Source organism: Eufriesea mexicana, unplaced genomic scaffold, assembly GCF_001483705.2.
Source record: "Eufriesea mexicana isolate 0111107269 unplaced genomic scaffold, ASM148370v2 scaffold474474840, whole genome shotgun sequence".
NCBI lineage: Eukaryota > Metazoa > Arthropoda > Insecta > Hymenoptera > Apidae > Eufriesea > Eufriesea mexicana.
In genome coordinates this window covers 358,228-386,178 of record NW_016907953.1, presented here as the reverse complement: position 1 = coordinate 386,178, position 27,951 = coordinate 358,228, and the positions used below count along the sequence as shown (strand labels likewise).

Genomic DNA, 27,951 nt, shown 5'->3' with positions numbered 1-27,951 from the left:
AAGGTTGCGCTCTTATGCATCTTACTCGGGAACATCGCACAAATTAATTTGAGGAATTGAAATCTAGCGCAGGAACGCATTCGGCTCGCACATAGAGGTTGTTTAAAGCGCTAGACTTAGAGGAAGACTAACGTACTAACGAATAACATAATCTTCCAAATACAGGCAACCCTTTGGAGAAACCTCATTTTATAAATGTAAGGAATTAGATTCTTTTCTAACAATTTATATCTCTGAATGCATTATATATTTTTTGAAATGATTTCTTAAACATTGATATAATGTTACCTATAATATTCAAGATTAAGGAAACAATTACAACGTTTGACTTAATACTGAGATTTTTCATGAAAATATAATAGAATTGATATATATTACTAAATATCGAAGGCCAATTAATTAGGATTATAGTAAACTCATTTTTAAATTTTTTCCCAGTAACAAGAATAAAATACGTTTCCTAGCCTCTGTGGTATTAACTGAATTGTTTTAGATACTTATCTCTTCTACAAAAAGTTCTCTAAGAAGCAAGTCCTGCTGCTTCCAATTGCAAGACGCTCCAGTAACAATCTGTGCAGTAAGGTAGAACAATAAGTAATAGAATTATTCAGAATGTGATTCAATACGTTGGCTTTAAACATAATGACATCGATTGGAACCCAGACGATATTTTTATATTTAGTCTATATTTAGTTATTTATATAACTAAAAAATGATTTTCATTCCTGCAAATTAAAATTAATAAAATTAGGTGAATAATAGAAAAACATAGAAAGATCCAAATGTAACCTGAAATCAGCCAAAATATACTTCTAAGCAGGGCTAATAAAAAGATACCAGAGTTACAACTCTTCTTGTAACTCTAAATAACCCTCGATTCCTGGTTTGCCAATTCACCTTTAACCCGTTTCTCTAGAGACACGAGAACATGCATATTTAACACCCGGTCAAATTTACGACTTGTCCCATATCTCCTCGAGCAACAGTGCATATACACGGTTTTCAATTTTTCCATCAGAGACTCACGAAGCATGCCATCAACTGGCATCGTCCCTTCTAACCAGCAGGGCTCCCTTTTCCCCGTGGAGCTACGAGTAACTTCCCTTCGTGGCTTGCGGTTGGCCACTTTTATTTGCATTAAACCGAATCGCTCGAAAGCAGCCGCAGTCCTAGACGGAACAGTTCCGGGTATATAGGGCTTCCGGGAGTCGTGGGCATAGGGATGAAAGATTCGAAAATCAGTCATTCGAAAAAGAGGATAGATGACTGTATCTTGCATCAAGTTTTTTATCATTGAAATGTCAAAGAGATTAAAATTAACGAGCACAAATACACACAAATTGCATGTTTTAATACATATATCATATAAATCACTGAGATAATCTGCATGAGTGTAAATCAACGGTCTAGTCAAAGTCTATATAAGCCCTGTAAGAACAAAAGGTTGAAGAGTAACAGGGATGAAGTCACTCTTTGTGCAAGCAATCGCTGTACGATTCACTCTACACGACAATTTGAATTCACCGCCTTTGCAGTCGTTCCTAAACAAAGGCTAATCTAGATAAACGTTCGAAAGACGAAGAGTCGTCGACCAAGCAAGCCCTCCTGGTCCAAAGTCATTCGGGATGAAAAGCAAGACAAGACGGGTTCACAACCACGGGTTCGCTGTCTCTTTTTCTATCATCTCCCTTCTGGTTCTCGCGTCCCCTTTCAGTGTGGCTCGACCACGCTTATCAAAGCAGTAAAAGGTTTACTGACAGTGACTGGTATTCCGATAATGAAAATTCCACTTCGCCGTCGCGCGAATCCTTTTGAAGTCGCCGCCTCAATGAACCGATTCTACCGCATTCTTCCTCACTGGGCGAACCAGACCATCACCCTGCTCCTTTTCCGCCAGCGCTGCTCATGTCACGGCATTGCTACAACGTGAACTTTCACGAGAAAATCACTTTCCTCTTGGACAAATATTCCTCTAGGTCTTATCTTTATTAGTGTACATCCTATTTCGAGCAGCAGAATAGATAATGAGTTCTCAGTGTCATGTTTCATGACTGTTTTGCCAACTAACTGTTTTATTTTTGACTTTGATGCTCGGAGTTATAGTATGAGATTTTGATTGGTAGCATGTGGTATAACTTGTAGTCTACAATTTGTATACTAGAGGTTGGCCATATGGAACTCGTAGGTGGATTCCAGGTATTAGTAACCTCTAGAGCAGAAGATTTGGATAACTTTTAGATTCTTAACGTAATTCAATATTCTGCTTACATGAAGATGTTGCTTAGTACAAAATAACTTTACAGCAAATTTTGAAACCTTTGTAATACCAGGATTGTAGTGCATCATTGAATACACGATGAATAGAGCAATAGCCATGTGCATTGAGGTACAAGTTTCATAATTATTGACTAGTCAAACCTATAAAACGGACTGTCGTAAAATTCGGCATACGAATGAACAACGTACGAGCATAATGCAATGATTTGTATCTATAGTGCTTGTATTATAATGGCTTGAAGGATTTGAAAGGCACTGTGAAATTCACTCTACACGGATTAACCAATTAACCGAAGTATTATCAGATTAATTAACAGTACCTTATTAATCGAACCCCTCTACCTCTTTCGTTGCTATAGCTTGTTATTACAAAGGACCGTATACATATCTACAAATGAACATGACTGAATACCATTACACATTTAATGGCTCATCTTCCATTATTGGCTACTAATTAAAAGTTGTAATAGGTATGATAATACATCCCACTGCCGACTCATCAAGGAGTTACGGATGAATAGAAATGATTGAAAATTTATTTCAATCCCAGATAAACTGAATACACGCGGTCTTTTGTGATATCAATCAGTACTAACTGTGAAATCAGGTGTTAGCAATGCATTCGAGAAACCTTTCCGAGTCCTTTGTTTATTAACTTTGATCGAGTAATAAACCGAATCGTCATCGAATGAATTTCCATCTCTCTGTCGATCGTGTTCTTCATTAATACCGTTTAAACAGAAAACGCACTCTGCTTTTGTCTCATTGTTACATCCGGTGCACAATTGCACCATAAATATGACGAATGTCGCGGGTAACCTTGAGAATACGGGAAAATAAATTATCTGGAAATACAATTTCACGTGAAATCTGTTATTACTGCTTGTTCAGAGCTTGAAATATTAATTTGCAAACTTATGTTAATGGAAAGTCAAAATTACTTATTAAGGTACATTGGAATACGGAAATGGAACGAATATTAAACGTTTCATGGCGCTTTGATACCTTCGAAGAGCGTACAGTCATTTCGAAAAAAATACGTGAATTCTTTTTGAGCTATGTAATTAATAAATATTATCAAAGGTCTTGAAATGAATATTAATTTTATCCGTATTGATATTAATTCATATCAGGATACGTCAACAGTTCGTCCTGTCGCATAAATACAATTTCACTTCGAAGTATTTTGAAAACCAATCAATAAATGACAAATTAGTGCAAGTTCGTGTACATAGACATCATGAAAAATATAAACGAAAGAAAATATGCATTCTCCTCTGTACAATTCTATATACTGTTTAACGTTCCAAACTCGGGGTAAAAATCGATCATTGATTCATTTATGCAGATCATCGATCTCATCTCCCTTCTACTCTCCTGCCCTCTGGCTACGCGTGGCCTCATCCGCAGCCACGAACATTTTAACCACTTCATACCTAACTCTCAGTTTGGTATCGTATCTGTAAGAAATTTTTTTAAATGCCTATTATCGTTGATTCATAAATAATATACGAATGACATATAATATGATTATGACAACAAAGATCCGACTTGCTATCTCTTGAAAAAAGCTTCTAAAGTAGAGGATTATATTTCATCGGAATGCAAAACGAGTCACACGTGAGAGAGAAAACTCGCGATGGCTCGATCAGATCTACGAACCTTCGACAGCAGCGAATTCGTCGGATTTTTACACAAACGAGAGGCACGGTGAAGGCCGGATGCGCAACGAATCGTGAATTTCTGGAGCTGCACCCTCGTTCCGTGTTTCTCCGCATTCAGGACCGGTAAGCAAAATTAATCCGTGCGCGAGGTGTACACCGTTTACAGGCGCACTAAAATGCAGAATCCAATTAAATAATTCAAGCATGACGGCGCGATGAAGGGTCGGTTTGCGGCGTGCATCCACGCGTGCCGCCGTGTGCACCAGCGCTGAATGCACGCGAAAACGTAACAGGCGAAAGAATTCCCCGGGAACCACTTGATATCTCGACGATACCTGTGGTGTAGAACCCGTGGCTCATTTTCTCTAATATATCGATTGTGGTTTCAGCCGGAGCCTCGTGTACTTGTGTACGTACTTGTAGCTTGCGCATTTCATTGTTGATTTTCGTAAAATACATGAAATAACTTTTCAGATAAAATGAGAACTTGTACAAGTACAGCGTTATTTGCTCTATTGGTAGAACTGGAAGGAGAACACATTGGAAATAAGTATTTACACACAATATACACCAAAGTATTATATAAAACTCTACACGAACAAACCCAATGGTAAATTCGCAAAATGAGGTCTCCTTAAGTTGCAGAGCGTTGATTTATTAGCCCGTAACTTAAATTTAACCCTCGTTAATCATTAATTAACGAACAAATGCTAAGTTCGCCATAGATATTACACGGATTGACAAAAAATTGAAGCTCAGCAAATCCCTTGATACTTATTTCTAATCAGTGGCACCTGCATGCGAAGCAGAGCATGCATGTTAAAGGAAAAACGAAGAAAACGGAAATGCAGGAAGAGCAAACATGATACTTTGCGACTGGTTCTGTGGATAAAAGGAAAGAGAACTAGGTGTTTCAAAGAGCAAAGCGTGATCAAACAGAGGAATAATATTTGTCTAACGAATAATTTTAATTGGAGAACAACGTATATTTGTATGTGTACAAAAGGGAAGAAAAGAGGAGGATAAACTGGAACGGCGAAACGGAATGAAAAAGGCAGAAAGCAAATATGTTTGTTGCGACCAGGAAACGGAAATGGGAGTTCGAAATAAAATCGAGGGGCTCACTAGTCAGGATATAATGAACGTCGCTGTTCGCTTCCGTCCTGACTTTTCGTTCAACGGGAAAGAAAGATGGAATGGATGAGGAGTTTCGTATGCGAAGGTTATCAGTGATCAAACGCGATGTTATCTGTGATATGTGTCGAGGACCGATGTCACTTCTGTCCCACAAATGTTTAAACAATGAACGCGCCTCACGTCAATTCAATATTGACACTAATGTCATCGATGGCAGCAATGAATTATGATAAGCCTTTGGTAGTTTTGGTTTTAATGCGATTTAATAATGATAAATTTCGTCGTTACTGCGAGATGGATGAACGGTGAAAGTATTATGCAAAGTTTAAATTACGTTTGAAACTTTAACTCTTATCGAGGGAAATGAATAGAACTGCTATTTTTCAATTGGTCAAATTCATAGCCATTATCGATATATCAACAGTAGGAAGTTTATCCGCATTGTGAAATAGATAAGAAATTTTCTAGGTATAGACTTCTCAAAACATGATTATTCGTTTCATCGAAATATCGATGACCTCGGACTGATATATAGCAATTTTAATAATCATAATAGTTTATGTTCCTCGAGATGAAATATGTTAGAAATGACTGATCTAGATCTAAACAATGACAAATGCCTAAAAATCGATAACATTCCTAAATTTCCCCTTGCTATCCACCACATTCACATCCAGCTGACTATAAATCGGAGAATTTTATCCAGAGGATGAAAAAGCATTTAAAAGCCGCATTAGTAGAGATCTACATTCAAGGAGGGTCAAATACAAATGTAATCGCAGCGATTTCCCCATTAAATCGTTCGCGTAGTCCATAGAGACTCTCGATTAGTCGAAGATGCTCTTCAAAATGATCTCTAAGAGACCAGTGATAAGGCTCGTTTTCCTCCATGTCCAGTTCCCGGGTGCATCTTATTAAAAAGAAGACCATCGTTAGACCAGTGCCTTGGGAGCCATTCATTGGCCCTAATGGCAACTCGATCGTTGACCGTCCCCGTCTTCGTTTGCCTCGCAGTTGCGTGCAAAGAGCAGCAATGTCCTGATCGATTTCACGGAAGACGAAACGAAGCGAGATCAATCACGGAATTCATGAATACACGCTTCCTTTGTGAAAAGTCCTCGCGTCGAATGGATGCAGCTTAGCCTGTATTCCGGGACAGCGGGCCATTCTCATTACTATGGATACCACCCGAGTGGTGGAAAGGGTCAGAGTGTGGGAGTAGCGTGGAGATCGGGAGAAGAGGTTCGCCACCTTTACAAAAGCTGTCGAAGGTCGTCGCGATGAATTTTCGTGATGCTGAAGAATTTTAATCGACCGACACTTTCATAATCTTCGCACAGCTTTATCGTGCCGTTCTTTTGTGCTATCGTGAAACACTATCAGGGAGAGGGCAATGTTTATTAATGAAAGGATGTGTGTATTGCAGTTAATTGAAAGACAGCGTCGTAGATGGCGCGATCGGTGAATTTCGATGGCGGGGTTAGCACGTCGCGCGCGCTGTGGAGATAATTAAACGTGGAATGGAATCGCTCTGGTGGAAAGGGCGCGTTGAGTATGTATGTTCTACGAAACAATGAAATTCGTTACTCAAGTTAAGTTTCATGATAGTGGATGTTAGATATTATCGGAATCTTGCTGAAAGTTTGAAATGTATTTGATGGCTTGTTTAATGTGTACATCCTTAGTAGATGATAATCTCTCTACTGGAATCGAGCTTTCAGCGGCTACATTTTTATTCGGAGACATTCTTTCAGCGGTTTACTAATTAACGTCTTTTAGAAAACAAGTTGAAGCTGCTTTTGCGGCAATTGTACCGGGTGTAGCAATTATTTCAAATAGTGACAGAAAATTTAAGTTCTAGAAGTTGTCTACACCTAACAATCTTATATTTGCATCGTCTCCTTCACGCTTAATAACTCTATACTCTTAAATAAATATCGGCACATTCGTCACACCACTATGAGAAGGATTTATGCAAACACTACACCGATTTTGTGAAAAAGAAAGAATGGTGGGAAATGACAGACGACTATAATAGACACTGTGATTCAAGTAGACCAAATACACTCCAATATTATTCGTTAGCCCCTTTATCGCCGGCCCCAGGTACGTAGTTTATGCAAAAAACGCTCGGGCAATTTAATATGTACATTTTCATGAATAAATTTATAAAAGCCAATATCGACTTCCTGCCACAGAATTGTTCTCGCATAAAATGCATTTAAGTATAAGAAAATATTCAATTAATAATCAGAATAACAAAGAGAATCGATTTCAATTTCCCGAAATCAAGTTCTCAGAATTACCCAACTCGTGATTAATCACCCCGAAACGCAACAAAAACAATTCCGGAGCTCATCTAATTAACCTTTCCAGTCCCACTTCCTAAATCCGGCAAAAGCACAGCATCCATCGACCGTGTTTCGACAACATCCTCGACAAAGAATTGGGTTGCACGCGCGCGACATTCATTCCACGTTGCGAAACATCCCACGGGCTGATGCGTCCGGAGTGTCTGTCTCGTTATCTTCGTGGCGGTTGTGACACGAAAGAAAAAAATCGGGGATGGAGAGAGAGAGCCATTTCGAAGGCGCATCATGAAAATTCAGCTGGCTTTGCTACGCGACGTACCACCCCGACTGTCTCTGTTTGCTGCGCATTCTTCGCAGTCGGGGAGGGGAGACAAGTGGCCGCGCCATTGTGACGAGCTAATTATTTCGGACAACACCGTCGGCGGCGCTCGAGTCGCTCACTAGTCCCGGGATCCTATCGACGACGTCTGCTCGAAGCCTCGTCGCCTGATCTCTTCGTATCGTATTCGCGGCGGTTCCCTTGAAACCTCTCCGACATTTCCCTCCGTCTGGACTACATAGGCGCTCAGGGTAGACCAAGGCCGCGGGAAGCCAACAAAAGTGCATTAATTAGCCGCAGAGCGGCTAGAGACGAAGTGGCGACCGCCTCGCTCCTCTTTCTTCTTTGTTTCGCTTTCATCCGCTTCCTCCGCCGCCTTCGACCTGCCTGCTCTTTTTCTCCTCGTGCTTCCCCTTGGGTCGGTCTACGGCATTTTTCACCCCTTTTTCCCCCTTTTCTCAGCAAACCGCAAGCCACTTCTTGCTCCCTTTCTACGGGCCAGGCTAATGCACCGCGTTTTAGCGCGTGCAGCACCGTATCTGACCGGAACTCCCTCGCGTTTAAAATGCTTTGGATGAGGGAGACGACACTTGGGATAGCTCTGGGTACGAACTGGTCGGAGATAATGGGATTTCTGGATGAGGGCAGGGAGTAGGAGTAGGTTTTGGTTACTTGTTTCGTTGATGTTCCGATATATGGAATGAGTGAGTGGCATCAGTATCAACTATTATTACGGCTTTTGGAAGAGGATGATCGAGGAGGTGACTGCTTCGTGAAATAGAAAGTGTTTGGTGGTTTTGGTTTTCATGCTTAATGTGGAAAGCGAGGATGGAGTTATTTATTCACCCCATGACGGTTTTTAAAAATTGGATGCGAGAGGGGACACTTCTTCCTATTTATTATCGATTGCTATAAATGGAAGATAAAGAAGAAAAGCAAGAAAGAAAGAGGGCGGAAATAAATCGGTATTTTATTCGTGCATCGGGGAAAAATTGACGTCATCTGTAATCCTATATATCGTACAATAATGGAACATAAACAATCCTTTATTTACTGTTCGCACCCTTCGAATAGGAGATGCTAGTCTCCATAGCTTCAATTCGAAATCGTTCGACGTTTGTGTGTCGATCGAATATTGTGAACTTCGAGTCGTAATAATATTCGGAAGGCAAGTTATCAGGTCGTCACGTGAATAACGCGAACGGACGTGCATATTTCACCTAAGTAATACCAAAAACCTTGCAGTTCTAGCGCGCTAACAAGCTCCTACAAAGCAAGATTTATTTCGCGTTCGCATCGCGCATTAATTCGTTGACGTGGACGATTTAATGCGAATATAATTGGATTTCAGCGAGCGACATGCGACGAAAATGCTGGGAATCAAGCAGAGTCCACATTGCATTCGTTACCTATAGCATTGCGAAATTGATAATGCGATTTAAAATTCATCGCGAGCTGAAACGTAAGAAATTAAGCTTCTTAAGTCTACACAGTTTCGGCATTAAATACGGAGTTTACTTAATACATCTGTGAAAAAGGAAATATTTTCCATAACGTTCCCAATTTGAAAAGTATCTTGAGGTAATCACCTTATCTTCAGCAAAACGATATTATGATCCCTTTATATATAGGCATTCAGTTTTTCCATGTCATCCTAGAGCACATCTCCGTTTTTACTTAACACTGGTAGAATTCAAATAACATATAAGTTCAATCTAATTAAAGCCAACACAGCTCGATAGGATTTAATTGAGATCCCATCTACACCTATTTCAATCTCTTATCCAACATCTTCCCGGAACAATTTCATTACCAAGCGATACTGATCAAAATCTAACTGAACTTCCCGCTGTACAAATGATAAACCAAGAGAAAACTACATTCAAATTTACAATTATATTACGACCACCTGTTCAATCTTTATTTCCAACACCACAACGTATCAAGAACGTTGGATACCCCACATGCTAATCTTCAGTTTAGCCTCGAATGTTGCCCTAACCTCGAAATATTTATCTGCGAAAATGCAATCAATCCGGTAAACACGAGGGGATCGTGGTCGAGGGTGGGGAAAAAAGAAGACCATAGGGAGACGAGGTGAAAATGAACGAGGAGTGAACCGAAAGAGGGTCAGAAAGGTGAAGAGAAAGGGAGAGAAATAGAGAAGACCTTGGACGAAGTGAGAAGGGACGATGCTAGCGCGAGAACGGCAGCTGCAGCGTCGGCGAACGACTGCAGCCAGATGAAAATTGCACTTGGACTGTACACTCCCGCTCGTCCAGCCGCGCTCGCTTGTAGATCTCATTTCCTAGGCCGGGCTCCACCGACTGTCCCATTCATTCCATTCGACCTTTCTTTGTCTCTCTGTTCCCGCGTCCTCTTCTCCACCCACGTCGAGGCTTTCTACGCTCGAGCGGTATTAGCTCTGAAAAATTGAACCTTCGACTAACTGCCAATTTCCTACGCTTGTTTCGTTCGCCAAATCGTCGCGACGAGCGTTCTTCGGCGCAGTCGGATGCCTGCCGCGCCGCCATTTTCCTCTGTTTCGAGCGCTCGCCGGGAGATTTCGTTTCAGTCGGCGGGGGAATTATTTTTTTCAAACGGCGAACTGATTTCTGTATTACGTTTTCGTCGAACAATGGACAGAATTGGGGCCTTTCGTCGCTTTTCGATTATATCTTTGTTCCCATTTTCAGCTATTTTTTGGATCAGTATTCTTCTCTATGATTTCGATTTTTCAGTAAGTCTCTTTATTCTTTTTTTAATTAGTGTTGTGAATAGTTGAAATTCTGTTTGACATTAACCTTACGTGGACAGTGAACGATGAAATATGTTTGAATGTGTGAATTAAGTGTAGGATTGGTTTCTCTGTGAATTATACATTTTTCGATTCATAAAATTATAATAAATACTGGTTGGTGATTAAAGTGGTTTGTTCATTAGTTCTCTAGAGTTTTTTTTAAATATAACTATTTGTATCTAAGAAAATTCATCAGAGACTTACATTGTTAAATTTATTTTAGTCAATATTATTTTTCTTATACAAATATATTAAGTTTCTTTATACCAATGTCACTTTATAAAGATGTTCTTAATTTAAGTACACTAAATCACTGTTTAAAGGGTGAGCAAGTACTGCGCAGTAGGTCAGAGCAATCGATCTTGTTCCAACGTTTATCGCGATAAACCTTTGTCACTGTACACTCAAGTGTCATTAAACTTGATCTCCACCAGCATACAAATAGTAGCGTTTGGTTTAAAAATTGTACACCTCGATTAATTCAATTGTGGATTAACCCCTATCTTGATTCACCTATGGTCAAAAGCATGAACCTGCTTGACTATACCTTCAAAAAATGAAAAAATAATCAGCATTAATTAATTGCAAATATAACATTCGAATTGTATGTATAATCATTTGATGAATAAAAAGTACTATGAAATACGTCATGGTGAATATTAAATTAACGTTTACTTACTCCATCGATCCAATTTAATATACCAAATTCAACAAGTTAATTTCAAACGCAAATCCACAAGTCAACAGTACTGCTAATTACGTATGAATAGTTATTCACGTGGAAAAAGACGCAAAGAATTGTTTACCGAAACGACCGCTGTCGGCCCCGAGCGTTCGTGTGCCAGGCCTTACGTCGCAACTAACCTCAAACCTCGCGCTCGTTGACGTCCACCTGAACCCGGTCAACGAGGACGAATTAGTTTCCAATCATCCATTCGAAATTTCCCCTAGGAAACATTCCAGGAAGTTTCTCGTCCAGCGGGAACAGCGCATCGGCTAAGTAATTTAAAATAGCCCCGAGATTGACCTAGCCTCGTGGTCCAGTAATAATTGAGAATGGAAGAACCGGGCCGGGTTCTCGCGTGTGTAGAAGTTTCAAGTTTCACCTCTCCGAGCTGTTATTGCATTCGTGGAAAGAATGGCTCCGAGGTGCCTGGAGAATTGTCAGGAAGGAATGAGGAACGCTCCGAACGGAGAGAAATACGTAGCCAATCGATGGAATGCTGAGGGGCGAGGGGAACCAGGCGAGTCGAGTTTGCTTTTCATTCGACGTCAAGCGGTGGCCGTTTCTACGACACGCGTCTTCTCCCTCGCTCTCTCCCCTCATCGCGCTGTGCCCCTCTTTCCTTAACCTCGAAAGAAGGAGCGCTTCTTCTTGCACCGGTACGTGTTCGCGTGTATATACGTAACGTTTCCCTCTGTTTTCGTTTTGGTCTCCCTCGTGGCCGCGTTTGCCCGTATTTTTCGAACGTTCCTACAGCTAGACGTCTCTTGCTGGTTTAATTCGACGGCTTGAACTGCTTGACTGGCGACGAGGTGGAAGGTTAGTTCCGTTTGTTTGGTGAAGCGGAATGTTTTTGGTTCAACCAATCGATACTTTTATTTCGTTATTGTACCGATCTAGAACAATGGTTGTTGGTGTACTGGTATAGTATGAGTATGGGAATTGATTTTACAAGCCGCTGGGTGCGTATAGAGTATGTCAGGAGGAATTAGAGGACGACGACAGCATGCTTTTGAGAAGTATCACTATAATAAATAGTATATTTATCAAGCATGACGATAAATATATTTTCAGAGTTGAATAGGTCCTAGGGTGTATTCGAAGATATCTTGCAATGATTCATAGCGTCTATAGGATATGAAAATAATAAAGTAAGTATGAAAGTAAAGGCTCTTTTCATCGCTAAAAGTTAGACCAACCTGTACCATTCTCTACCCAGAACTACCCCAAGCTAATGTCTGGAGAATCACCCACTGATCTCGTGAGTCACTGACAACGAATTTCAAGCTATTAAAAAGTCACCAGCTTCTAACTATTGTTCCAATAAATGAGGTTCGCGGTGTAGCGAATTTGTGATCGCCGAGCAATAGTCGTAAACGTATATAACGGGTCTTGGAAGCTGAGCCCGTACGTAAATCGTCGCGGTTTTACGAGTCGTCGTAGACGAAAAACGAGAGGGAGAGAGAGAACTGAAATAAAAAGAAAAATAAAAAAATATAGAAATAAAGGAAACGTGTCTCAACAGTGTTTACACGACGTTATTGCTTTGCATATCAACGACGAAGGAAACCAATAACCATTGAGGTACAGACTGGGCGAGGCTAGTTTACATGGGCATTACGCGGTCTTACGATAGCGGTAACGTATTATGCGATTGCGATTTTACGATGCTACTTTTACTATTATTCGAGACGCCGCGTAAAACGTATCTTCGCGGCACGGTGCACAGATATAACTGTCCCGATAGTAAATCAAGCCCGAGGTGGATTCACCGAATACGTTGAGCCGTAATAAAAATTCGCGTTACCATAGGCTGTTCGCTGTGAGCTCAGGTGGTGGTAAAGCTACTCTTCGCTCGTGAGATTCTAATACATGTGGTTTCATTGCTTATCGACTCTCTGATACGCGATCGACTTTGTCCTTCGACTAACATTCGAAGCTAGCGACGTGATCCAGGAATTTAATTTTTTTACGATTGAATAGAGGCCGAGTATGTAGTGTGCTTTCCCTTGGGATCTTGCAATTGTTGGTGAGATACAGGATATGAGAATGATTTTTTTGTAGCCACATTCTTTAGTCAGTTATACAGTGAATAACTTCTACAGTGTTATGTTAAAAGGTTTGCATTTATTGTAATATCACGTGAGTAAGCGAGATCTTAATAATATTTACTATTTCACTACGGACCAAAGAATTTTTATATTCAACAGCAATCTCTCATATTATCAAAACGTGTGACTCTGAAGGAAAATAATTAAACGAAGTTATTGTCACATAAATGACGTATCTGAAACTCATATATTGTCAGTTTCCGTCCACGCGATAGAGCAACACATTTAGCCTAGAGCACTATCAAACTAGCGCCACGCTAACTGAATAACGTCGCGTCGCGGAACTTGATTCGTCTTCCCTGCACTGGGCGAGAGGCTAACCATCGCAGCTTTAAAATCTCCATAAATATTCATGGCGATTAATATCAATAAATATTCCATTGGATGACACGATCTGAATCACGATATTCATCGGTTTATTTAAACGCGGAATACATCGAGGCTTGTATTACATTAGCGACACATGAATATACAAACGACTTTAATTCCAAGCCAATATGGTCTCCAACTTTCGGCCACGTTCCCATCAATCTTTCATCGCGCCTTGTCTAGTACCATGAAGCTGAAGAATAATTATATCGTCGCGCGTATTGATTCCGTCGTACGGCATAAACAGGACCGCATGAGGCGGGCATTAAGCATCATCGTGTATGCAATAAATGTATAGAGGCAATACAAGATAATGGTATGGTGGCGTGGTAACAGTGCGGCCAATTTATTCACCGGCATTTCCGTCAGGCGGACAATGCGAGCCTATAGAACGTTCATCGGTCTTTTCTAGCACGGCTGGGCACGCTCTCATCATTGTTCAGAAACGACAATGATCTATTTACTCGCAGTAAGGGAGAGCTGATTCTCAATTACCATCCGATAATGATCATCGCTCTTCCCTCCTTCCTTCTCTTCTGATTTTACTTTTCACGATGACAAATTTCATCTAATACCTGGGCCTTCTCAGTTCAGACATAACGTGCTACGCTTCGTAAATGGAGGATTAAAATTAAATTTAGGATGTATTAATAAAAATTCATGGTTCAAGTTTCTGTGATTGGAATTTTTGTTGTTTATAAAAGAAAAGATCAGAGTCTTTGCACGTTATGTGTAGATTTCGACACTGATCAGAAGAGGTTACTTTGGCTCAGAGTAATGGCAAAGATCTTACACTCGCAACTAGAGGGATACTGGTGCAAAGCACAATCCCCAAGGATTTAAACCAACCTTTATACAACTAGCGCAGATTTCGACTTAACATTTTTGATATTACAGAACTAAATGGGATCAGCTATTTAACGCCCACATAATTTTTGTATTAACTTCTGAGATCTAGAAAGATATTTATACAATTTCACTGCACACGTATGTGCACATAATGTAGACAGCGATTTATGATATAAGTATTTTGATTATATTTTACTTCAATCTTCAGAGAAAGATGAGTAAAGCTGTTAGTCGTTACAGATGAGTATAAAGCGGTCGTGATACGATGTACAGCTACGCGAAGCGAATGTTAAAAATTGTCAGCGTGATCTCCATCTCCTATTTCAATATGATTTCTGATGCGCAATAACCCGGCATGGAACACCATTATAGCGCTATAATGGGAAGTCGGATTTGCTATACGACCAGCCGTCCCTTCCTCTTCGTTGCTGCTTTATCTCTGCCGCTTTCTGTCCTCCTATCCAGCTTTGTCGTTGCCTTAACTTTACGATCCGCTGCAACCATAAACTCGGTCTATCGAAAATTACGGCAGGATATCCTGCAAGAACCGAACTACGTGGAACTGCCATCAAGGAAGTTTTCACACGGCGCGAATATTGGCATCAAGGTGACGCATATTGTCCGCATCCATTTGCAAACTACGTTCGTGGAATTAATGAACAGCAAAATTGAAATTTTTGTCCTAAAATTAAAAACTCAAACATGTAGTCGAAAACTACGATATCGCTAGTGTACTATTATATTATCTATTGCACTGTATATTGTGCCATCGGTGTACCAGTGTACTATAAATGTGTTCGAGTGGGTAGTCTCCTTGGGGTGTGTGTTAATATTTTACTTTGACCCAGGAAACTTTTTAGTCAGATGCATTGAAGTAAATGGCTTTTAAAGCCTGAATTCTTAACTATGATGCAAGGTCCGCACTATCAAAAGGCAATGGAACTAATAGTATAATGAATTCTAGAGTTCAGCTTAAAGAAATTCCAAAGACACCCTGTAACAAATGCAATAAAAGGTTGTGCTAATTACTCGAATTGTAAATTTTCAATTGCCCTTTAATGTGGAATTACGGAGGAAGTTCCGTGGAAGAAATTCAAAAACTCAGTCCACAGGAGCGCCAAGAAACTCCAAGAGACTTCGCGATACATGTAATTCGAAATTACAAGGATTACTTTAATTATAACTTTTTAACTTCACTTTGCCGCAGGAGCATGAAGCAAATTGCTACAAGCAAATTTAAGAACACAGTTTTACAGAAACTCCAAAGGTGCCCTATGACACATGCAATCCGAAATTACAAAAATTACTCTAATTATAACTTTTTAATTACGCTTTAACGTAGCACCCAGAATAAAACCAAGCCGCTAGCTCTCTTAGCTTATCTTTCCAATTATCTTTCCAATTAAGATATAATTTCCCATGTGTGTTCACTTTATTCAAGGTTTATGCATCTTCATCCATCCATTATGCGTGTACCTAGTGCAACAGTCTATCTCATGACAGCCATGATTCGAGACACACCAGCTGTCGTACGATTCGTTGAAAGGTTCAACGAAAACGCAAGTCGAGAGACGCCCGAGGCGTTAAATAAATATTAAAGGAACAGGTTGTCCCTTACTCAACGCTCGTGTAAAGGATTGTGCGTGAAAGGGGTGCTACATGGGAATGGGGTCTAACACGACGAACACACCCTCTGCTACACTTTATCTCCTTCTTATAAATGAAACAGGTTATTTATTATCCAATAAAGAGACACTCCTGGTACGCGACACCCTTGCGGGTACTTTGCCGGGGATGTATCTTCTGACGTGTAAATATCGAGGTTTCCCTGTGACCCTCTCCGGAGACCGGCCAGACATTTTATCTTTCGCACCCCTCTTCGATTGCGCATATTCCTTCTACCGTTTGAAAACATTTCGGGAACGAACGCTGCACTGACAGTGATTTCGAACTATAGGTCATGGGGAATTTAAGTGGAGGAAGCGAGAACTTTCTGAACATGTTTCTCGTGGTATGACCAGGAGATTATGGGCAATGGGGATTGTAGAACAAATCTAGCCTAAAGATTAATTTCAATTGTTACAAGGATATAACATTGTTGAAACTAGTATTATTTTCTAAAATATCTCTTATAATTAGATAAAGTGATGTCACGAGGTTCAGGTCATGCATTTTGGTTGGCCAAGGCCATTTCCCTAATTACGAAGCTATCTTCCACTTCACAATAGCGACGTTCTCCAGGTCCTCAGCTTTTGTCACAGATTTCGCCTGCTTTTCATTCAAATAATTAACCCTCCAGCCTACTTTTTCTCTGGCTTAAACAAAGTACTATGACAAGATGAGCTGCTTGATAGAGTAACCAACCCGGCTAACTCAAAATGTGACTTAGCTACCTCATTTGGCCCTTAGTTTTAAGCGATGCACAATTGAAGATAACGATGTTATTCATAAAACACGCAGATGATAAATAAAAAATTCTTTAAGAGAGAAAGGATATTTATCAAAATGATATTCTGTAGTATTTACAATGTGAATTTTCTTTTGTTTGTAGATCCATGAAGTTCATGGAAAGCCTCATCATATAAACTTGATCTTCAATGTAGAATGGTTGCATGAGAAATGTATGAATAGAATTATTTTATTTCCACATTCATGTATAGCTATTCTCCATAAAATTATCGTCTCTTGTTCACTATTTACATTACAGAATTCAAACAAGTGGCGTCTGAGAGTCATCTCTCGAATGCAAATGGTTAACCTTCAATATCACAAAGAATAGACTGTAAAAGACGTAATAGCAATCTGGCATATATAGTCTTTAATACCATTGAAATACGTTTACAGACAAAAATCAACAGACAAAGTGGTCTCTTCATATATTTCCTTCATTTTCGTCAATATTTGTCAAGATCGAATTATAGGTTTGACTTATGAACATATCATCATCGTAATACAGCGATGACGAACCTATGACACAGGCGTCAAATCAGAAATACTAGCTTTTGCTTTTTAATAAATAAATATATTAAAATATATCGCTTTTTGAAATAGGCCTACAAAGTTGTGGATACTTCTAGATGTGACACAGTTCCTGATCGAGTTAAGCAAAATTTTCTATGAATTTTAACACTACCGTCACTGCCTCAACAAGACCCTCGCCCTTTTTCCTCACTCACCACTCGTCGCCGTCAACCTCTCCCCGTCCATGGATAAACTCTGCCATCCAAAGTTGCATGCTTCTCAGACTATTTCGCCAATAACTCACCGCCAAGCAGCGTACCAGCGAGAACCTTCTGTGCTCGAAAGGTCACGTATTAAGTTGACTTCTGTTATCCTCCGTTCTCCATCAGATTAGTTCCATCCGCTCTTGAACTTCCGCTGTTCTTGCAGCAGTCGACGGCCAGCCCGGGCCGCGCGTGCGGAACAAAAAGTTCGATTGCATGACTAAAAGGGAGCACAAGACACGCTCAGTCGCTGCAATTTCTTAAATTGCCCGCGGTCGATGCTATCTCGCGGAAAGATTTCGTGTCGCGCCTGCTAGCGCCACCTCTGTCAGAGCTAACTCTGAAGGAAACCAGGGCCGAGAAAATGGGCGAGCGGCCGTGTTCCGCGAACGCTTGACAAAGCGGCTTTAATTAAAACTTTCCTACGAATCGGATACGCTGGAAATATTTTTAGTCGCGTGTAAGCAGTTACGAAATTGGGAAAAGGTTTAGGAAGGAAGGAGTTGCTGATACTGGGGTACCTCAAGCGCGACCTGGGAGGATCTGGTATTACAGACGTCGAGAAAAATGGCACCCGTCAGTATGAAGAGGAGCTAATTAAATCGGCGAAGCCATTTAAAGTGAGATTTAAATTTGGAACTTTACAGGACTCGTAGCTTTTCGAAATTTCGAAATCCTAAATATTACTGGAACTTGTAGGTGCCTGTGTGGTTGCTATTTCATGGGCTTGGGTACATAAGTGAAACTTTAAACTTTATGCAATTTCTTTATGCAGAAATATCAACGAGATCTCTTAAGTATTCATAACTCTAATGAAATTTAGAGGAACTCTAGTTCTATTTTTCTTCCTTTCCCCTGGTAATATCAAAGAGGTTTAGAAGATATTTTGATTTTAATATTGAATGATATCTGAACCACACGTTTATAAAATTATAAGCATCAGAAATTTAGCATCAGTAAAGTCTTTCGAAAAAAGATAGACTTTGGTCTGTGAACAATTCATTTAGACCGCAGAAAATAATTTCGCATGCCAATTAAGACGATAAGTGCACTACTAATGTCACTTTCTAATATTAATATATCCTCTAACGGACATTTGACCTGCTTCGTAAATTTAATAGCTTTGAAGGGTTTGTGAGGGTAGCTTTCTCTGTGTCTGCACCTATTCATTTCATTTAGTATTCCGAATGTGAGAGGTTTTGTCACGATTACGGTTATACGTTGTAGATATTGCCTGGTGCGTATATTGCCGTGCACTTGCGGTTGAGAGGTTGTATAACAATGGTATTATTACTGTGCATTAGTTTCTGCACAATGTAACAATAGTTCGGGGTAAATAAAAATGCACAGAGCACTGAGATGGTTACTCATGGCGACTGTCTCTGCTGTACTCTGTGCACCTGGATGTAATACAGTCTTGTCAAAGTGATTGCTATCTCCACAGTTCTCGCGAATTTCCTTAATACAATCTTTGCTTGCAAAATGAAAGTTGTGGTAACTATTAACGTCGAAGTTTAGTGTACTCCGATTCGGATTTGTTGAAGAACAATTTAATTCTTGGCCAATTAGGATGCGACAGGTCTAATGTACTGTCTATCACAGTAGTACGCAGACAGTATTCAAAGATTGAGAATACTCAAATTGATAATACTTCAATAAAGGATACTAAGATTGAGGATATTTATCCTTCAAGGGATGATCATTATTTTCATGGCACTAGTGGTAACGTTAATTGGCTCGCCATCAACCGTGGCAACTTGATGTCAAATTGACTCCGCATAGCTAGTAGTGACATAAGGTCAATTCGACGTATCATTGTACAACTAGATCTTGTAAGTATACTACTGCATACTAGGCATCACCACTGACGATAAGGAGTCAATTTGATGTCAAGTCACCTCTATTAGTACGTAGTCAGTCCGACCTTTAGTCATCACAATTAATAGGGAGTCAATTTGGCATCAAGACGTTAATATTATCGTAACACGGAGTCAACATAACGTACATCACCACTAGAGTTAAAAATCAATTTGACACACGTCACTACTCAATGATTAGATATTCTATGTTTGTCCATAACTCAAGCTTAACACCATAAAATGGTCTCCATGGCTTACAGATTAAATTGGTCACCAAGAAACCGAGATAGACCACTTTCTCCAACAATAACACGCTTATTACGTCAATGCTGAATTCTCAAAGGATTTACGGTACTTTTTCTCCATGAAACTCCGTTCAATCTTGGCGTTCCAAGCGTGCCATCAGAACGCGCTCGAACATTCCGCGAATATAAAGGCTGCAAACGAAAAAGCAAGGAGCCGAGGAGTCATCAAACTTCGGGATTCCATCGGTTAAATTAACCTGTTCATTAAGCTCCCCCGTGATGCAGCCGTTCCCTCGAAAGATCTTCGAGACTCGTAGCATGCCCAAGAGAATAACTTGAGATCGAGTTAAGAGAAAATCAATCGACTCCAGTTCGAAACTCGCAGGAAAGTTCGCGCTTAGTACACGCGTGCCATCTCGAGATGGAAGGGCTAAGAAAGCTACCGTGGCGAATTCGTGATTTTCTTGCTGAGCTTCGCGATGTAGTCGAGGAACATGGAACCATCGGTCTTTATTAATTTTCTATTAGATGAGAACGTTTACTCAGCACTGTTTGAGGTGTATGTTATTTGAGAGTTTATCGAACACGCCTAGTTAACAAAGTGTCGTAACTCGTCGATCATACTATAAAGAAAAAGACTCTGAAAACATTAGGAAAAATAAAAATAAATTAAGGAAGGGATTGATTGGTGTAAAATAAACCTAGTATTTTATCTGTTACTGACTCCATTCCACTGCGATGAAAGTAGAAACCTGGGAAGTCTCTGGACCTCAGATTTTGGTGATTAGGTCTCCTGCAAGTCCTCTTAGGTCTCCTTGAGGTGATTCTAACGAAATTACTTATGCCTGACATAGTCTAGTCAGTCTTTACATAGACCATTGCTACGTTTCATACTATTTCAAGAGCTCTAATAGAAAGACGCTACAAAAATCAAAGGACACTATGGCTGTCTAGACGCTCAGCAGTTAATCTAGGCACAAACAACTGCGTGATTTCACCAGGTGTGTTTCTATCACTTTAGTCCATCGTCTTTGATGTCAACATTGAGGGATCAAGAGTCACACTCAGATTTGAAAAGGTAGGCATCTCTAACTTCTGTCGTGCACGTTCAAATAACTGCCAACAGCAAGGGTTGACTCAAAGAAGCCTATAAATACGAAGTTATTCCTAAGAAATGCCCGTGAAAGGGAACCTTTACCGGGGTAAGTATGCCTTCAATAACGATGTTTGACCATTTAGCATAAAGAAAACGAAAGGGGGTTGGAAGAAAAATGTGAAAGCCGCAGCCTGACCAGGGTTTTCACTTCAAATGTAGTTAGTCGACTCTAATTAAACTTATTAAGAAAGTCTTTCAACGGAACCCCCAGATTTCCCGCGTCCGACCTGTTCTTAAGACCCAGCCCCGTTTTCATTCTATTTTAAGCCCATCGCCAAAGTACTCCCTTTTTATTTAAAATCGACGATCCTCTACCCATTGAAACTGGTTTCCATTGCTCCTATCGGCCCGTGATTTTTCGAATTAATCCTCTTGTTGAAATCAGCGCCAGTAACTCGAAAGACGAGGGAAGTTCGATCGGTCGTGAGACCGAAGGAGGCGAACCTGAAGAGTTTCCATAAACCTGAGCAGAGTATTTCAGAGAGCGTAAAGGCAGTCTCTGGAGAGTGGTCAAGAGTCGAGACGATAAGAAGTAATAAAAATACTGGCTTTTTCTAGAAGATAAGCTTTAATACTTTCGAGAGTATGAATGTGTATAAGGATATAGACTTCTACGTGCTTCCAGCTGTCTTTGATGTAACGTCAGTTGAAGATTATTAGTGGATGTGATATGTATGCACTTCCAAGTAAATTTTAGGGCAGTTCTCTGGGGATAATTATTTTTTATAAACGAGATTAATATTTCGATTTATGTGTAGTACCAATTATATACATTTGTAATTATGTAATTAATTGTGCGTGTAGGCTTCACGTACAGTGGAGATGTCGAGTGGTACTTGGTAAATTAGGGGAAATTGAAGTTGAAATCATGCATATTGATTTCTATCAACGATAATCGATAGGAGTTAGCTCTAAAGCAAACTCTAACGTCAAATTAGTTAATTTATTTATATTCGACCGAATTAGAGCGCACAGGATTCCCTGCTGGAAGAAAGGTTGGGATACTGGTAAAACATCTTGCTTCATAAAGTATTCAAAGAGAATAAAATTTCCGTAGAATTTATTAGGTACGGCAATTGAGATACCTAATAATGGAATCCACTTATAGCTCATGTTATATAGATACGATAGGGAGTAAATGCTATTCTCAGAAGTGATATCAAATGGAGGAATTTATATTTTATTGCAAAGAGTAAAATTTGTCAAAGATTCCCGTAACTGAATTGAAATAGAAGTGGACTCACAACCTGCTCACGTTTCTGACATCTCATGAGTCAGTTCGACCAGTCTCATGCATAACGCAGTTCCAAACACTACGTGTGACACTTTAATATCTTACACCTGGGTCTGCTCCAGAATCAATTCCTGAATTTTTCGGGGAGTTTCGAATCATGGATGCATCGATATTAGCATGTAAAATTTTGCTTGCACCGCATGCGACTGTCAACAGCGGGACGCTTTTATCAGCTAAGTTCGCGGATTCTAGTCACGCGCATTCTCAGCACTTTCGTAGGCTTGCATTTGATCCCCGGAAGGGACAACGCGGTTCTAAGCAATCCTCTTTTCGAATCAAGCCGAAAGGTGACGAGTGTCCGCTTCCTGAAACGTCACAGAACCGTGTCAAGATACTTTCGATACTTTTTCGATTCCAGCTTTGGTAGGAAGCTTTGTTTGCTTCAAGCAAGTTTTCTTTGTCCTCTCGTGATCCTATCGAAACTTATTACTGATGGTTAATAACTACATAGAATAACTGGTCACGAAAATTAAATTGACAACTTCTCATTTTAATTATAAATTTTTCAGAAGTCATATTGTTGGAGGTTAGGTTTGTACATGGTGCAGAATGATGGCTGCCATATAGCCGATATGATTCCAATTCTACTTCCATCGTACGCTCAGGAATTGCTTTATTCCATCAGTTTGAGAAATCGGTGACGGGTGTATAATCAAAGGTACGCTTATCTATCCATTTATCCCGCTGTTGTTGAAGCGTGGCAAGTTTGCTCGTTCCTCGATCTCGCGATAGCATCAACGGGATTTACGACAGTGTGATTTGATGTTTTCGTTACCAGCCGTAATAATTTCTTTCGTTCTCAGTTCTTTCGTTCCGAGACTTTCATTACACGATAATCTCAGTAATTAAAATTTTTCGCAACCCTTTCCATGCACGTAAATTAATATATACAAAGCTTTTAGCTTTTTAACGTAATAATAATAAATTGTGCTGTAGAAACAATTGTATTATGTGAATGTCAACCTTAGTCATTTCGTAATATCTTACAGTCCAGTACAGTATAGTACCATTGTCACAAACATAGCGTAGGAACAGACTCGATGAAACACACGTACCAAGCGTCGAGATGTACAAAATGGTGGGAACAATACAGTAGAAGCAGAAGTCGATTGCGATCGTAATAAATTTTGTCCTCCTCCTCGTGATTTTATTTCTGCCACGTGATAAATCTCTAGAGCGTCGAAGCGAAATAAAAAATACACCAGTAACAGTGACAAAGAAAGTGGAAGACAGAGAGGATGCGAAGAACAAAAAAAATAATGTACATCATCGAAATATTTCGTTCGAGAATCAATACGTTCCACGGCGACTTAAATATAGCTGAGACCCCGGTCGAAGGGTGAAACGAAGGCAAACATCGAGAACGGGGGAAAGAAAAGGGGAGGATCGAGACAAAAAGGAAACGGGAAAAGAAATACACACGCGATTCATCCCGAACGTGGAATAAAACGGATTCGCTGCGGAGACGTGAACATGCATCACAGACTCGATAGAATACCGGTCGGATTATACCCTTCTTTTTCGACGCTAGCCGATCCACTCACGACGGATTTCTTCCTTTATCCGCTTTCTTCGTTTCCCCCTGTCTAACCTGCACGCGCCTACGACGATCCTATCCCCGTGGCTTCCTTCGCACGCCAGCGCCACTGTTTCCAGTCCCCGCCGCAGATATAACGCCACCGCCATCCGGACGACGTCGAGAAGCAGGTAGCCTTGAAATGTCCCTACTCTGCGTGACGACCGACGATTTTCTCGTTCTTCTTTCTAATATCCCATGTGTTACGACAGTCCGTGTGTTGCCATCGCACCATAACACCCTTAATATCGAATATTACACCAATAAGAGGGCGTCATTCGGACGACTCGGCTCAGTCAATTTGTTGTTAACAGATGTCGTCTCAACGGGGACACGTGTGCAGCGCCAGAACAGGCTTGCTCAGATTTTGGACTTTGGGCGTGGGTTGCTGGATATATGGGCCTTTCGAAGAGGAATTTTTTGAGTTTTATATACTTAATATTTATGAGAATATGGAATGTTAAGAAAAGTAGGTGTTTACATTTATTCTATGCTTCTTCAGTGTTGGTTAGGTACCGATTGGTCTGCTTTCAATATTGTAGTTGTCAATTATTGATTGTAGCGTCAGCAGCATAGTGTGATACATATGTCTGCCTGAATTTCAAGGTCTGTTTTACCTACATCTATTCTGTATTAAACTTTACTTGCATTTAATAATAATAATCTCTGATCCATTTGTTACATAAGGAATTGCCTAGTATATTCAGTACACAGTTAACGTTTGAAAATCTTGTAACAATATATATAGTGCTACTACTTGTTGACAAATGCGCAATAAAAGACAAATATTTTGGAAATTGGAAACGATTCCTACCCCACACATTTTTTCTCAAGACATTCAGATCTGAGAAATAAAGGGAAAGTTTTTAGAAACCTGATTTCGAAATAGTCAAACGTGATCACCCGCTCCCAAAAAGGAGCAATACTCGTACGCTTATATAATTCAACATCAACTTGAAAATTTCAAAGACACGATAAATATGCAAACGTGAAATAATATATTATTCAACTTTCCTATTCTATTTCATTCCACAAGGTATCCTCTGCACTCTATTGTTCCAAATTCAAACAGAGCGAAACGAATCGTCATCACACGATTGACGAAGCGAAATCAGTTTACACTGTAAATTACAATCGCGTTAAAGCAAACCAAATCGTATTCCACGGATGCGGGACCAACGAACGTGTCACGCGGATTCTACTTCTACTCACCTACGCCCCACCCCGGCCGCGCGCTGAAGCTCTGTAGCTGACTCCGTGGCACGTAGTCAGGCTGCAGCCGAAAGGGTGCGAGTGACATTTTATTAAGTACAGAGTTTCATGCTTCGAAGCAATTTAGACGTACACCGCGTGGCAGAAGTTTCATGTCGGTTTCCAACGTGCGGGAAAATCATTTGAATCTTGGATGGCGGTCGGTGATTTAAGGGGGTCTCATTTTGGACCTCCCTGTTCGCGAGTTCTCAAGCTTTGTAATTATGTATCGTTGCACAGGATCGTTTTGATGTAACGCTTCGTTACAGGGGTGTGCGCATATTTCCCCGACCGTGGGGAAACGACGCGAATGAGAACTACCCTGTGCACAAGTGAACTAATTGAGCTTGAACCACGTAACGCGTGCTCGCGTAATTTGTCGCTGCATATTTGTTTCCTTAAGAAGCTTCGAACCCGAGTTGAGATGAATCGCCGTGTGTTAGGGTATTAAGTACCATTGTTGCGTCTGAAGTCGTGAAACATTATTTCGTGGCAATGGGTTGGCATGAGTTACTTCGATTGTTTGTCTATTATTATATATAGCTTTGGGGAAGTTGTTTATCGATTTACTTTATTCGTACATATATACTTCTGGTTTTCCAATTCATAAGAAAGGAATTTCATACATATTCCTTGAATTAGGATGATATTAATTGTTTGCTACGCTCGTCACTAGGGGACTTAGTGCCTTATTTATTTGTTTATTTAAATGTGATTTTGCACAAATATTTATTACCTCGATAATTCTTTACTTTTTAAGGCTTCTTTTCATTACCTACCTATTATATTACGTTTACATTGTCTCAAACTAAAACTAATTTTTGCACATAAACTTTTACTTCTGTATCTGAATAATACTTGCATCTAATAAGCAACCCAGTAAATAAATAAAAAGTTTATTTCATGTATAATCCCAACGAACATTGCATTTATTGAAATGCCATAACTCTTGAATAACTTTGACAAATCCCAAGTCTTATAAATTTTTAAACTTTTATTACATAGAGTCCACGATAAACAATCGGCATTCTGAAACAAAACTGTCTCCTGCACTCGACAGTTCCAATGAATTACACAATACTAATGAAAAAGGAACGCAAAACGAAGAAGAAGGAGAAACATATCGAAGAAGGTAGGTAAAGCACGTTGCTTCGTAACGAGGCAAAATAATTGAAGCTTCATCCGAGTTAGCTGCTGTTAAACAAGTACCAAACAGTTAATTTCTGAACGAATGAAACTTCCTTCGATGCAAGATGAAAACGTTAAATAACTAGGCGAAGTTTTATTCCCTTACAATTACCGGGCAGTTGACGAAGAAATCAGAGAACGGCTGCGTTCCCTCGCTTCTCGTGGCGATTGTTCAGTCGCGAAATACTCTTTATTTCGATAAGAAAGTTTAATTCAGTTCTGTAAAGTCGCTTCCGCTGAAAAATCGTGTTCTTGGGAACCAACGTCGTTCCACTACCACCGCCGCCATCGTAGAAATATAATATTGTTCTTTAATCCTAGCACAATGTCCGCCCTGAATCGCGTCGCTTCGAAGAATCACTGTCAGAGTATACGTTTCGCGTGAGAAGTTAGGAAAGTTTTGTTAAAACTCCTTGCGGCCGTAATATATTTTCGCTAGCCACGTTACTTCTAAATTGGGATCAGGGCGGAAATGGTTGAGAGAACTGGATAAATCATGGAGGGCTAATTGTGTTCTTAAATATTCGGTGCTGTTCGATACTTTCTGCAAACCAAATGACCATGCATATCCTCATGCAAGGTACAGTCTGCTCTGTGAAAGGGAACAATGGTTATCCTGTTTGGGTTTCGAGAGAGGAGAATTGGAGAAGTTCATTAGTAGAATAGACTTTTGTGATGAAGGTAGCATAGGAAGAATGATTAGAAGAAATTGCCTTTCTCTAAATGTTGCACTGCTTTGGGAATACGTTGTTTGGAATTTTGAGGTACCTCAATGTAAGTTAGGCTATCATTTTTCCAGAGTATTGAAGTTTCCTTGATATATTAACTACTGTGTCGTTCAATAATGGCTATTAGTATAATTTCCGGGAAGATTTCAATTATTATAATAAAGAAAGCCTCATATATCCAATATAATAATAAATTATTACATAAACCATAATTAACAGTTAAATTTTGCAAATTCACTACCTCCATAATAGCGGGCGAAATTTCATGAGAAAAGATCCATCAAGCTAACCAGCTTAAGAAAACTAATTTTCAAAAAACCAACCACACCGACATTTAATTTCCTGCCTCCTCTACGTCTGCTTTAGCCATGGAAACTAGCTGGTATCTATTTCTGCTGGACCAAGCGAGCCTGGATATCCAATAATAAAGAAAACCTTCGGAAGCTTCCTCGAAATGTAATTTCCTGCCTTTTCCTGGAGAAAGGCGAATCGTTTCGCGTGAAAGAATTGCCTAATTCACCTTTCACGCCATTGAGAGTTAGCCTTCTATTCGTTCTCAATGGCTAGAATGCCCATAGGTGAGTCCTCGAATTCTCGAATATCTCGTTCACATGAGATCGAAAGCACTCGTTGCTCTGTCATTGTCTAGACGTTTCAGAGCGAATCGTGCATCGACAGTTCCCTTTCTTTCAATTGGAAAGCTCTGGCAATCTCGTTGGAAAGCTGGGAAGTTTTAACCTGACCCGATCTCTTATTGGATGTGGCCGATGTTCGCGAATCGTTAGTGATTCGCACCTCCTGAGTGCACCTGGTGAATCTGTGAATTAATCCGTTGGTTTCTACGAGCGGAAACATAGCTCAGGTATTG

At 40.0% G+C, this 27,951-nt stretch overlaps 1 protein-coding gene across 1 annotated transcript in view; it reads left to right on the top strand.

The window, feature by feature from the left end:
* LOC108547175 (transmembrane and TPR repeat-containing protein 1) overlaps positions 1-27,951 on the top strand; it is a 310,690-nt gene that overhangs the window by 256,505 nt on the left and 26,234 nt on the right. The window lies entirely within an intron of this gene.